The 14,371-nt window shown below is 40.8% G+C and overlaps 1 protein-coding gene across 1 annotated transcript in view; it reads right to left on the reverse strand.

Annotated features, from left to right (window-relative positions):
- NRXN3 (neurexin 3) overlaps nucleotides 1-14,371 on the reverse strand; it is a gene marked incomplete at its 5' end in the record, with an annotated part of 932,654 nt that overhangs the window by 874,324 nt on the left and 43,959 nt on the right. The window lies entirely within an intron of this gene.

Here is a 14,371-nt window from a genome sequence, read left to right on the forward strand (position 1 = left end):
CATTATTTTATTAGAGGCTGATAAGGCTTTTAAGAAATGGTTTGAAAGTTAATTCATGGAAGTGTTAGGGGAGGGATTACAATTTAGCTGTATTCAGAATCTAACTGTTTTAAAGCTGCCAGAGCTTTTTATTCTCCTCAGCATAATATGCAGAACCAGAAGAAACAAGAGCAGATGAGGACCAGAGGTTATGTTATAATGGTTACACTGTTGATAATATAGTTGAGGCATACAAACAAGCAATCACAACTATTAGACAAACCCAGAAAGGTTTGGCTGCCTCACAGAACAACAGACTGATGGGCCTGTGGATTTGGCTAATTTTTATATATTTCATTCTTGTATGTATGTCTATTTTTGCTATCATTTTGCAAGATTTTTTACCTAAATACCTAATCTATTTTATTGCTGCTCTTCACAAATGCCTCTATCTGTTATATTAATTTTTGGCATTGCAACTAACATTAACAGCATGAACTCTTCTGAGCAGGGGCTGTCCCTTCCCACATCATCCTATACAGCACAAAGAGATCTTGGGGGCTTCAGGGTCTCACACACCAGAAAATATAATAGGAGAGGTGGACTTATGCTTATGCAAGCTCATGCTTTGAAGTAATACCAGCAGGGTAGGCAAAAGAGGTTGGAAAGGGAGGAGTACGAATACCTACGGTCCCGCAATAGAGCAAGAGGAATTGGTATTTTCCCTCCCTGAGCAGCCTGCAATGCCAACACCTGACAGTAAGGGGTATGCTGAATGGATTAAAAATGAGACTCTGAATCTCCCTGCCCCATCCCCACTGTGCCAACTGTCCCCAGTCCCGTTTGTTTTACCCCTGTCAAAAAATCATATTAATATTTCTAAATCTTTCTGTCAGCAGCAGTAATACCAGCAGCAGAGAGCTCTGTCAGCTGGCAGGACAGCTTGCTGCCTGCTTTGGTTCTGTCATTGTACCCGTGAAGCCTGGGGACCGACAACCTAACCTCTTTATGAGTGGATTGAATAACTGGCTCTATTTACAGCTGTTCATGTGGCATCCCAGAAGCCACCAGGTAAACACCCGAACCCAGGCAATCACTGGCCTGTAACTAGAGCCTTGCCATGTAATAAATAGGCAGCTCAGTAAAAGGACAGATAATCTTGTAATGAGAGACTCTTGAATTGGTCTTGTTCTTCCAGTGTTTTCTCCCTTTCTCTAAAGCAGTCTGTTAACAAAGTGAAACCTCCATGTACAATGAAAGTTAATATCTCCGTTCATTGGCAAGCCAGTGTTTCATCTGCAGCAGGGACTTTTTAAATATAATTTGCCTGTGAAAGACTAAGAAAATGCTATACAAGAAAATTTTGCTTCGCTCTTCACTATCTTCTTCCATTAAGCAGGAAATACCTAATGCTCTGAGTGACTACACAATGCCTCCTATTTACAGTTTTACCAATGTGTCTTGTTTCTAGCTTGGCTGTGCCACCAAGTTCTCGGTGCTGGAGGGAAGTGTGCCAGCCTAACTGTGAGGCCTGGCAGTGGAATGGCAACAGTGCCCTAGATTGGGGTGCAGAGGGACCTAGAGCTGCGTTACTGGTGATGGAAAGTCAAACATGTCAAACTCAAGGTGTGTGGTGGAGCTGTGAGGCAATCCACTCAAGCAGGGTAACGTAAGCAGACACTTTAAAAAGTGTTTGGCATAGATATTTGAGATGGAAAGCTACTGAGGGTTACTCTGATAAAAATATACTCAGAAGAAAATAGATTTTTGAATCACAGCTATCCATCAACACAAACAAGGAAAACAACCTGATGTACTAAGAATAAAATCAGAATCAAAAATAAAACGGCAAATAATGATCACCAGATGGAAAGAGAACAGAGGCTGAGGCAATCATTATGGAACAGTAGTATAAGGATATTGAAATCCTCATGGAAAATTGTTATTTATAACTTCCACAATTCATATTATATATAGCCAAAGCTCTGGGGACTCTCTGCTCCTATCCCCAAGATGCCCAATCAGCCAAACACACTCCAGTCAAAGCCAATAGACCCACACTATAAAAGGAAAAGGTTTACAGTTAACTGATTTATGTGAAGGAGTAAGGAACAAATAGCAGAAGAGCTCCAAAAAGCATGTGGGAATGCTCATGCAATAACTCCATCCAAATTCATTGTGTGGACTCGATAGAGCACAATCCTGTGGAAAGGGATCTGGGGCTTCTGGTCAGCAGCAGCTGCCCACGAGCCAGCAGTGTGCCCTGGCAGCCAGGAGGGCCAGCTGCACCCTGGGGTGCCTCAGGCCCAGCACTGGCACCCGGGCGAGGGAATGGATTGTGCCCTTCTGCTCTGCTGTGGCCTCACCTCCAGCACTGTGTGCAGTTTGGGGCACCACAGTATTAGAAAGATAAACTGTTAGAGAGTGTCCAAAGGAGGGCTACAAAGATGGTGAAGGGTCTGGAGGGGAAGATGTCTGAGGAGCAGCTGAGGTCCCTGGGTTTGTTCAGCCTAGAGCAGAGCAGGCTGAGGGGAGGCCTCATGGCGGCCTGCAGCTCCCTCACGAGGGGAGCAGAGGGGCAGGCGCTGAGCTCTGCTCTCTGGGGACAGCGACAGGACCCGAGGGAACGGCATGGAGCTAGGACAGGGGAGGGTCAGGCTGGGGGCTAGGGAAAGGGTCTGACCCAGAGGGTGCTTGGGCACTGGGACGAGGCCCCCAGGGCAGTGGTCATGGCACCTAGCCTGCCAGAGTTCAAGAAGCAATTGGACAGTGCTCCCATACACATGGTCTGATGTTTTGGGTGGTCCTTTGTGGAGCTGTGAGCTGGACTCGATCTTTGTGGGTCCCTTCCAACTTGGGATATTCTGTGATTCTAGGATTCTGCTTGCTTTCTCTGCACTAAGCCACAGCCTCTCACACTGCAAATTCAAGATATACTGGAGACAGGAAATGTGAAGGCCAGGGCTGAAGGTGAATTCCCTGCCCAGGGCTGCAGCCCCAAGTCCACGCTCCCACCAGAGTGACATCTGCCAGGCCCCATACAAGCACAGGCCAGCCTGCAGATGAGGTACAGTACGGCCCAGCATGCAAACTCCTCTGCTTGCTCCTCTGAAGTCTGGGACGCTTGGCCTGCCTGTCCCAAAGAGCAGTTCCTTTTCTCACCCCAAAAGAGGACTGAGACCCCTGTTTGTACCAGCACGGTGCTTTTCCCACTTACTCCACAGCGATGGAATAGACAGACAGGAATAACTCACCACCAGCAACATCTGATACTACTGCTGAATGCATTCCTACAGCATGGGTCATGAGAATCACACCCTATTCTACTCTCTTGTACTTTCTGCCCAAAACCCCAGCACGCTTACACACTAATTAATTTGGTTTGACGCAACATAAAACAGGTAAGCATCGTTGCCTCCATTTCACATGTGGACAAGCTGAGCTTCACTGTGGGCAATCAAAACAGCCTGAAGCAAAACCAGAGCAACCAAGAATTGAACTGAGGACTCTACATTTTGTGCCTTAACATTACCTTTCCTTTCTCAGCATGACCTCCTCCCAAGCTGAGATGCTATTTTTCCATATTCAGGGGTATTACTTTCTTCCCTAGAGAGACCTGAAGGCTGAGCTGGAGTCTCTCTTCTTTCACTTTGCTCATAGAGAGAAAGAAAAAAAAGCACATCCACAAACACACTCCAAAGGCACTCATATTTAATCCCAGTGTAATTCTCACTGCTCTTTCTTAATCCTTCCACCTGTGAGATAATTGCTAGCATTCTGGGAAGAACTCAATGCTAATCATAGACTTGCATACAAAGAGACAAAGAACCAGATAAAACAGACTAAAGGAAATCATGGGGCCTGAATTAACCATGCACATACACATCTATTCCAGACACCCTGCTGAACTAGCCTCTTTCACTAACAGATGAAAGGTCCATTAATGGGACTGGAGGAGAAGGCGGAGAAAAGCCAAGCCAGTAAATCAAGGATTTAGTCTTCTCCTGTATGCATTGTGTAACAAGATGCTACAAAAATCAAAGACCCTAAATAAGCTGCCTATCTGCCTAAAATTCAGCAAACAATAAGGCATAGGACTATCTTCCCACCTCATCCGGTCCCAAAGACCAGTGTTCATGGCAGGTTCCTCTCCCACTGTGGACATTCCTCCCATCCCATCTCTTCTGGATCTCTGGAGCAGGTGCTCATATGTTCCTTGTGCCCTTTCCTCAGCAGGGGGATGTCCTGACCATTTAATTTGTCCCTTCTTCCAACTGCAGATAGCATACCTCCTTTCTTCTTCCTCATAACTGAGGAAAAACATTTCCACTCCTTGACTACTTAAAGTACCCTCTTTTTTTTCCACTTATCCTTAAAATTCATGCCTTTGAGGAGAAACCCTCGCTGCCTCTGTGCCCTCATATGTACTTTCCAGCACACCCTTTAAGCAGTACACTGATGGCACCTCTGCATCATGGCTTTTTTTAATCCTGTAGATTTTTGTCACGGAGAATATGTGTTGTTCCCCTTGTAAAAAATGATTGCTATTTATACGGTTGTGTACATGTTTATCAACAGATAAACACAGTTTTAATCTTCTTAGAGAACTGCTTTAACAAGTACAATCTAATTGGGACAGTCCTTGGTAGAACAAGCAAGTTATTCAGTGGTTTATAAGATACACTGCTCCGGTGGTTACAGAAATGGGAATGGACAAGAGGACTCCGGCATTTATTGCCTGTTCTCCTCTAGCTCACTCCATCTCTCTGTGCTTCTGCTTATTCAACTGTAAAACAAGGAAAACAAATAATTAACCTTCTTACTGGTTGGATATGAAGCTGAATGATAATGTTTGTACTCATTGTTTATTGTTTCCAGGGCACTTTGTAAGTGTCAATGCGGCAGCCTCCTTGAGCAGCAATGAAGGGCTTTTGTCCCCACTCCACCAGTGCAAGGCAGAGGCACAAAGGCCCCTACAATTCACAGGGGAATCCAGTTGGGAGCGAAGCACCCACCTCTCACTTCAGAGGCCTCTCCATTAAGCACGATGCTGTTTAGGAATGTACTCTAAGCACTTAGAGACACTTCTCAGGACAGTAGGTTGGTGGGATGTCAAAGCGCAGCGCGTGCACTCCTGATGACAAAGAGTGAGCTCACAAGAAAGTATTTTTCAGGAGGATTACAGGCAGACATGGCTGGAAACAGTATAAGAGAGAAAACTAGCTGCTCAAAAAAGAGGCAGTGATAACTCAGCATCTCTTAAAACAAACTGCTGAGAAATGACCCACCGGAAATCCCAACAAATACAGCTGTAACGAGCTCAGGGCCGAAAAGAAGGGAATCAGTGCCTATCCACTGAGCACATCAATAGGGAAACTTGTAAGGAGGTTTCAAGCTCCCAAATCAGTCAGATGGGAGAAGAGTCAGAGAGAAAGTGAGTCCTGAAATAAATTTCTTTTTGGTTATTTTTGGAAAAGGAGACAAAAAGGAGGGAGGTCGGTACATTGGAAAGCCGACAAAAATCATTATTCTCTATAAATTGCTTTGACATTGTATAGGCAGTGACCTTCACAGCGCTACCAGTTTAATGGCATTTACTTCAGCAGTAGCTGATTTCACTATTAAACAGGGATGCATAGCACACGATTACACAACTAAATCACTCTTGTAAATATTTAATATGATTGCCTTTCTTTTTTCCCTTTTAACAAATCACTATCAAAGGCAGAGCGCACAGTAGAAAACACATTTATTTATTCTATCCTGGAAAAAGCTTAGTGCTCATGCATTTTATCTATCTAGTTCTCCAAATGACTTTGACACTTGAAAGCCCTTGTGATCAAAACAGTCTGAAGGAAGGCAATTTTGCAACCATTTAAGAACTGATTTCATGCACTGATCAACATTTACCAAACTTGCCTGATGGAATAGCACAAAGTTTAACCCAGCAGACTGTTAGCAAACACCTGAAAGAGAAAATTAGCAAAAAAAAAATAAAAAATGCACTGGTTTAAATAGAAGTACCTTAAGAGACAAAGAGAAAGAAAATCAGATATTATCTACCCCACCACCACCAAAGGAAAAAAAAAAAAAGAAAAAAAAAAGAAATAAGTTTTTGGAAAGTAAAAGGGAACTGCCACTAATAGAAGTCATACTTCTGGCTGACAATACAATAAGTGCATCTACCACATAATGTATTCACTCTATTATGGACATACAGTGCAGCACAGCAGGAAATGAAGTGTCCGCAGATTTCTCTTAAAATACATCTGTATTAAAGATGGAGTCAATAGATAGAACAAATAAAGTACAAAAATGCACAAAAGAAAAATTACTAATGATGCCTCTGGTATCATATCTAGTAAGAAAAAAATTGAGAAATTGAAATGCTAAATATGGAATGGAGTACCTTACGTGCTGCAAGTTGTTTTTAAAGAGAGCCTCATGATTTGTACTTTCTGATTTTTCCAACTTTAGGAAAAGATTTTTTTCACAGTCTGGCAAAAATGGTCTGCCACATTTTGGTAAAAATGATATTCTGTTCAAACTGCAGATGATCAGTGCCAGCAAGTGCTCTTTATGAAAGTATTCCAGGAGTCTAGTAGCTAAAGGGATGAGTCTCTGCAGCAATTCAGCAACAGAGGGAAGGGAAGCCAATGGATATTTAGGAACTAAACAAATCCTGCAGGGGAAAAAAAGAAAAATTTCATACCCTAAGACACTCAAAAAAAGAGAGAGCAACATGCCTACAGACTTCATTGAGACTGTTTTTGGAGTAAGATCATATCCCAAGTGAGTATGTGTAGCTGGAAACAGCCAGATAAACGTGTTATTTGGATGACGCAGTTGGTCAGTCCTGCAAGGCACTGGCACCCGGGACGTGTGTGCCCTTCATCAGAGCTGGGAAACGCAAATGCACAGCGATGCAAGGTGCTGCCCTGGGTTTTATAAAAGCTGCAACATCTTTAATGCAGAGCTGAGCAAGAGAGCCTGTAATCCCTGTGCCGTGATGCAGCAGCGTGCTCTCCCCTCGCAGGACAAGCCAACAGCTATGCAAGATCCTTTTATCAACATTCACAGGGCTAGAAAATAACTGTTCACAGTTTGATTCCCGACATTACCGGGCGAACCAAGAATTGCTCAGAACTGGCAGCTGAATACACACGTAAAAGACAAAGGTTCTTCAGTGATATTTATTCTAGCCAAGTTTTAATATTTCAAGGCTTATAGCAACTAACTCTTTACATAATCAGCTGTAATTGTCTGATCCCAGCTGGTGATCAGCACATTCATCATCAACGTGGTCATTATTAATACACCAGTAATTAGGGGCAATAAAGGTGTGTGCTTTATAACGCTAGCTTAATACAATTCCGCTGCACCTAATAAGACTACAGCTCCTTTTAAAATACAATTATTTTAACATTCAAATTATACATTTTTGTTACCACCACTAACAACTAACAATCACAGAGCTGTACGATTTTAGAACAAATACTGATATGTTTTTAGAGTCTTCAGTAAAAAGATTTTGATCAATTAAAAGGAGCCTTATTTTGCTTCAGAAATAATCTGACCCATAAGCAGCTCCCAAATCAAACTGTGATTTGAGAGAAAATCTCTGTTAAAATGCATGCAATTGACAGAATCGAATCGTAAACACTTACCTACATATACTACATACATTCTTCTTGCTCTACCGAAGGAGAGAAAGCGATATCTCAGGCACCACAGTGTGGTACTGCTTGGCAAATGCTGCTGACTTTTTTAATGGTGACAACTGTGTACACAAATTCTCAAAGTACCAGTTCTGCTTGAAGCCTTTCCCCACACAGCAGTGCTGGTAAAGGGCCATTTCTATTAAATGCTTTGCAGTCTTTGACTTTAACAAGAGCAAAAATAAGGCCATCATTTAGTGAGAATGATCCATAATCCCTCAGGTTATTGTCAGAACAGCCTCAGAGCCAGACTCTTCCCTGCACTATTGCTTTTACATCAGAGCAATTCCCCTGCTTTGATATCAGTTATACCACAATAAAAGTCTTGCAGTGCAGTGAAGAATACGGCTCCTGATACCCTTACATCAAACCTCTGGGTATATAAAGCATATATAGGTTGAGACCAGCATCTTGCAGAAAATCCTACTAACACAGAAACTGGGGACTTTGTCCTTGCATGTACACAACACATTGCTGGGTGCAAAACACCTTTAATGTCCATGGGGTTCCCTGGCTGTTCAGGGAACACACTACCATAAGCAAATCAACTTGTAGGATAAGCTGTCTGTAGCATAAATTTCCAAACAAAACGGCTTTGAAAACAAATGAATACATTACAACCTGCAAGTGCTGGATTCTTTGGTCTCTGTGGTGGCATTTTCTATTATCTTCCCTTATTTCATAGCCTATCTGTACTGATCTCTGTTTGGATGCGTACACTTGGAATTACCAAGGCTTTGAAACAAATGCGGCAATGAAAGCCAGCATGAGAAGGAGCTCTAGCTCCATGCAAGAGGTGAACATGGCCAAACAAACAAGAGGTGCTGGATGTCACAGATGCATCAGCACTTGGCAATGGTGCTACGGAGTCAAAAACAGAATACCAATTGGTGTTGTTGTTTGTTAGATGTGGCGGAAATCACACACCATTAGACATGACTTAATAACTGAGACAGAAGATAACTGTGTGAGTTATATCAGACGGTTTGAGAAAGCATGACATTCTTCACAGTAATAGTTTTACAACCGTTTGTATGGCGTGTTATCCACTAATCTCTAGTCAAAATATTTACTATCTAGTAATGCACTGCAAATAACACTGCTGTTTCTAAGCGCTTACTTCTAATATATAAGGCCCTGCTTACATGGCACATATTTTCTAAACTGTTCAATACCATAATGTTATCACTGTAGTGCACAAAAGGCCACGATGAGCCTTAAAATGGGAAATTCCCCTCTTCCAGTGGGTTTCCTATTTTTGCAGGGACGTCTGATGTGTGTGACAGGGGTCTATTTCTGCTCCCGATGACATTACCACCATTTTGCTGCATTATCATAAAGCCCAGGAAATAAGCTATTACCTACCATCACTCCTCCCAAATGTTATCACAGAGAATCATGCATTCACAAAACAGCATTAACTGTGAGAATTAGAGTCCATTTAAACGGCAGCTGTTCCTTTATTCCTAAATAGGTTCTTAGATCAAAACTTCTCCCTGACTGGCCTCATTATCAAATGTCCCTTTCAACTGGAAGAAGAAAAAGATCATTTAAAAAAAAAATACATGTTTTACAGATAAACTTCTTCCCTGAATTATGACAACCAGGTAAGCAACATTAAAACAAATATTTTTTATTCTAAAATTCAGCGGACTATTTATCTTTTAGAATTATGTGTTTAAATTTTGCCTTCAAATCATCTCTGGCAACAGAAATGAACCTGTAAGTTTTATTTTCTATTTCTAGTTTATTTCATTTTCAGAATCTCAGGTCTCATTTATTTGAGGAAAAGACCTTCCTTTTTATTTTAATTTTAATGATAATACTAACTCTGAAGTAATGACTTTCTTTTAAATACAAAATCTAAACCCTGGATCTGATACACATGCTGGTGTCCCTTTCAGTTCTAAACCCGTACCCTGGAAAACCCCACAAACCTACGTTCTGCTCTTATCAAAGAAAACCGCTTATTATGTTTCATTTCCCTCTCTGCTTCTTTGCCTCTTTGTTACTGCCCGCTGGAAGGACTCCAGTCTGCAGGGAAAAGCCACTCTCCCACTGCAAAAGCGAAATGCCAGGAAAAGGCACAATGTCTCTTTAAGAGTCAACAGTAAATTAACTTGCCCATAAGAGTGCAATAATTAGCAGTTAGTAGCTTATTAAAAGGATGGCAAAGGCCAAGCTGCCATCTGGGATCTCCAGTTTCTTGTGATTGTTATTATGTCAAGATGTGCAACTTGCATTAGCTTTCTTGTCACTGTGCTTGCCCTTACTTTACATGTAAATTTTAATGAAAGATACAGCACTTTAAAAATCAGATGTCCATCAAAAGCACTATTAGTCTGGCTTTTACCGAGCACATGGCCTGTTTCGCTGCCTCTGCATCTCTACACACCGCTGAATGCCTCCAATTTTAAAAAGAGGGGGGGAGAGAAAAGAAAAAAAAGCTTTCAATGATATCAATTAAATAGCCTCTTGGGGCAGAGTGAAACCTGAGCCCCATCAAAAAGAGAAGACCACACCACAGCACGAGAGGACAATATTTTAGCTCCTGTTTACACACAACACAGCCACAATGCCTTTAACTCCCCCGGGAATCATTCTTCTTCATAAAAATGAAAGCCAATCAAGAATCAGCTGTTTATTCACACGTTAGAAAGACACAGGCTTGAAATAAGGCAGCGAGAAAGCCTGTAAGAAATAATAAATTACCTATAAACTACAGAATACTTAACGCATTATTAAATATTTTATGCATACACATTGTTTGTAAACACAAATTTGCCCATATGCCTGAACAAAAAATAATTTACCAGAAATGTCCTATTTACTGTCACATTTGTCTGCCTTCATAAATCTATTATGGAGAAGTGTAAAAAAAAAAAAAGAATAAAAAAAAAAAAAAAAAAAAAAAGGATGTCTATGAGACATCTATCTATTCCTTTCTGCTAGCTAGTATTCAATATTTTAGTGAATTTGTTCACCGAAGTCCTGAATTGTCATCAGTCCTGGAATACAACAAAATAGGATGAATGTCCTGTTAAAGCATCCCCCTTTATGAAATTCATCAACTATTAATCATCTCTAATTACACCTAGAAGAATTACTTTGAAATAGTTGCGTTTTTTTCCTAAGTAAAATATGAAACCAGTAGTAAATGTTTGCTAACAAAAAATTATTCCAGATGAATGAAGTCTACATTTAAGAGGCCTTCATTCTGTCAGGGAGGTTTTATGGATTGGGTATTGGCTAACCACAAAATAAAATGCTTTATTTCTTAAACGGTGATTAAAAGGGAAATTAAAACTGAAAGCAGCCATCCTTATCAGAATGCAGAAATTTTTATTTTGAAGAGACAAACAAACACAAAATCACCCACTTTGAAAGTATTAAAGAAAGGACTATAAGTATAGAAACTAAAAACATACAACAAATTTAAAACCCAAACATTAAGATATTTTAAAGGGCAAACCAGAAGTTAAGAACCACTGCCACGGCTGGCAAGATGAATGTAGTGTTGGTTTTCCCATTGTATAATTAGATATTTAGAGAGCACAAATGATTTAATTTGTTACTGATGTTTCTTCTGAACATTTGCATAAGCCCTTGGCCACTCAGATGAACTTAATCACATGGCTCTGAAATCCTAATGGTATTACTTGCAAAGAAGAATTTGAAAGTATTTTCCAGATCAGTAAAGTCCAGTCCTTTCCTTCTATCCAAGTCCACAAATGTGATTTTGCTTTTTCTGTGCCATTACCTCCTGGTCAATATTATCGAACAATTCAAAGAAAAAGCAACCTCACACAGCTCACTGAGAGCAATGCTGAACATTACAAGACTTGAAAGACTTACTTGGGATAAGAGTAGTTAGGGCCAAGAGAGATAATCTGATCTTGCAATGCTGAGAACTACACTGGGAATTTGCCATTAACCTCTGGTCTATGCATCATGCCTCAAAAAATGTCCCGTCCATGAAATAGGTGAGTACTTTTTCATTTCCCTCTGAGAGTGGAGAAAAAAAGGGTGTAAAAAACTGCTTCATGTTGAAAATCAGTGTGCAGCTGTGCAGTTATTCATCCTGAGGACAGTTACTGATGGTGGGAAGGACCTGGTGCCTTATCGGTGAACCTGCAAGCTGAACCAACACTACGGAGGTATGCGGTGCACACCCAGAAACCAGCTATGCTTCACTGTCATTCTTCATGTCAGAAGGGACATGGGGGACTTTTGAGATTTTGGGTGAATCTTGGCCCTCTAAATTTAATGTAAATGTTGCTATTGCCTTCGAGAAGACTCAGGACTTCATTGATTACGTGAAATTCATTCCTGAGAGAATGCCAGTGAAAAGAGGAGGGTCCTATCAGGAACACGGCCAATTTCCTTTGGAGGCACCAACCTCAGTAGAAGCAAGATCCAAAACAAGAGTGGTGATAAAACAAAAACCACTACATATATAGAGAATGGTGAAGGGTAGCAAAAATGCAAATTATCATTTCCTTAACAAAAGCTGTCAAGAGAACAAATGATACGGAAGAACATGACTACACATTACTTCCAGTTCAGTAGCAAAAGAGAGTTGGATATTTATAATCTCCTTTGGTATCATTGTCTTGTTGGGGAGTGTTAGGGAAATAAGCTCAATATAATCGTTCCTTAATTGTCAGTTCCTCTCCAGCAGAGAAGCAGCATTCAGCAGTTCATGCCAAACAAAATAAAAGTCCTTCCTGATCATCATACATTTACCTCATCCCTGTGACCAGTTTTGTACACCTAATAAAAACACTAACGGCATGTATATATTTAGTTCAGGTTAAAATAAAAGTGGTGCATTGATGCATTTCTCCTATCTGACTGCTCCAGCCATTACCCCAAAATACCTGCACTTCATCTACTTCAGCTTTCCAGGAACTTATGTAAATAAATAAATAAATAAATAAATATTTTAAAAGAACAGATGCAGAAGAAACCTATTCACTATGGTTGAAGCAATTAATGAAAGACTTGTTCCAATTGATGAATGCAAGGTCACAGACTGCTATACCTTGTGAAGAGGTTTTATGAAATCACATACATCGTATCCTTTGGCTACATACATGGCATGAGACAGAGTGGCTGACAGTTTTTGCTAAAAACTACAAGAATGCCCCAAAAATATGAATCTTCTAGGTACAATCACTACGGTATCTGGTACCACCTTTATTTTCCGAGCTGAAGGCCACATGTGGGTTCAAAATTACACAGCTTGAGTCCTCTGAAGGTAATACCATTTTTCACAAAGAGTGATGGTTCTCTGATGAAGTCCCTTGTTATAACTAGAGCTAAAAATTACACATAGCTGGGAACTGAAACAATATTTTCACTTAATGACACAATAAATTGTTTCTGTGCATATAAATTAATTGTAGCCTATACGTTATAATCCTCATTTGTACAGGCCCAAATGGGAGTTTTCCATCAAAAAGACTTTCTGCTTAGTCCTGCAGCATAAATGCCACCTGAGAAAAGAAGGGAGCAACATGAGCTAACATCATGCTGTACAAGACTTGCCCTGATCTACGCTGACCCTTAAATCACACTAAGGCATACATCAGCCAACTCAATTATTGGCAGCTGTGTTGAGTCACCGTAAGATTTTGTATGGTGTGCTTACAGCTTTAGGTTCTCAATTTTTTTTATGTTGTGTATATTTGATTATTAAGTCCATGTTCACTGCTTGCTAAGAAGATGGCTCTGAGTACAACTTACATGTTATTCTCTGCCCCACAGCTCTGGATAGAGTAGAAAAGCTGTGAAATAAATTAGCAGACTATTTTTTCAACTTCAAAACACAACAAACAATATTAATTACATGATGCACCCCATCACAGAGAATTCAGCAATACAAACTTGTTAGAAGAAGGCAAGGCCTCACACAAAGATAAAGTGTTTAACATGGCATCGTGCTCCCCAGAATTCAGGTATGAAGTAAGCAGCAATCACTGGGCAGAGCCTGCTTGTGTCTCAAAAGAAAGCTAAAATGAAAAAAATCCTCTAAGCTATCATATTCTCCCAAATTCATAGTAGGGCAATTAGTCATGTCATCCCCTAATGTCTTATTGGCATGGACACAACCAACATCCTCCAATGTGTTCAAATCCTGCTGATTGATAGATCAGATTCTTCAGCAGTGTATTTGTTGAAGATGAGTAAGCCTCGGCATAATGAAACCTTTTAATCTCTCTATCTCATTGGAAAGTAGGACAAAGAAATGGATTTTACTCAAGCAGTGCTTATAATTTATCAATTAATCTTTTCCCTTTCCTCCACTCCAAGCGGAGACCCACAGCAGGTTTGCAGCCTTTTGCCTTTTTGACAGCTTTGATTAGGGATGGATGACTGCTCTCTGCATGCTAAAGATAGGTGTGAAATGCTGAAAAGCAAGCCAGAGCCCCACAGCAGCCTTTCCACTTCATGCTCTGTGCTGTACTGAGCTGCAAAGAGAATGGTCCCTCTGTTTAGCAATGCTGATCATTCTTGTTTCCTCTGCAGCTCTTTGCAACTCAATTCCTCCTTGAAAAGCACCTTTTTGCTAACAGGGAGATGGAACAAAGCAGAGAGGGAGAAACAACTGTTGAAGAGACCTCCATGGTTGAGAAGTGTTGGGCAAGCCCAGGTCCTGCTTCCACCAACAC

The sequence above is a fragment of the Netta rufina genome (assembly GCF_964035555.1).
Source record: "Netta rufina genome assembly, chromosome: 5".
In the NCBI taxonomy this organism is placed as follows: Eukaryota; Metazoa; Chordata; class Aves; order Anseriformes; family Anatidae; genus Netta; species Netta rufina.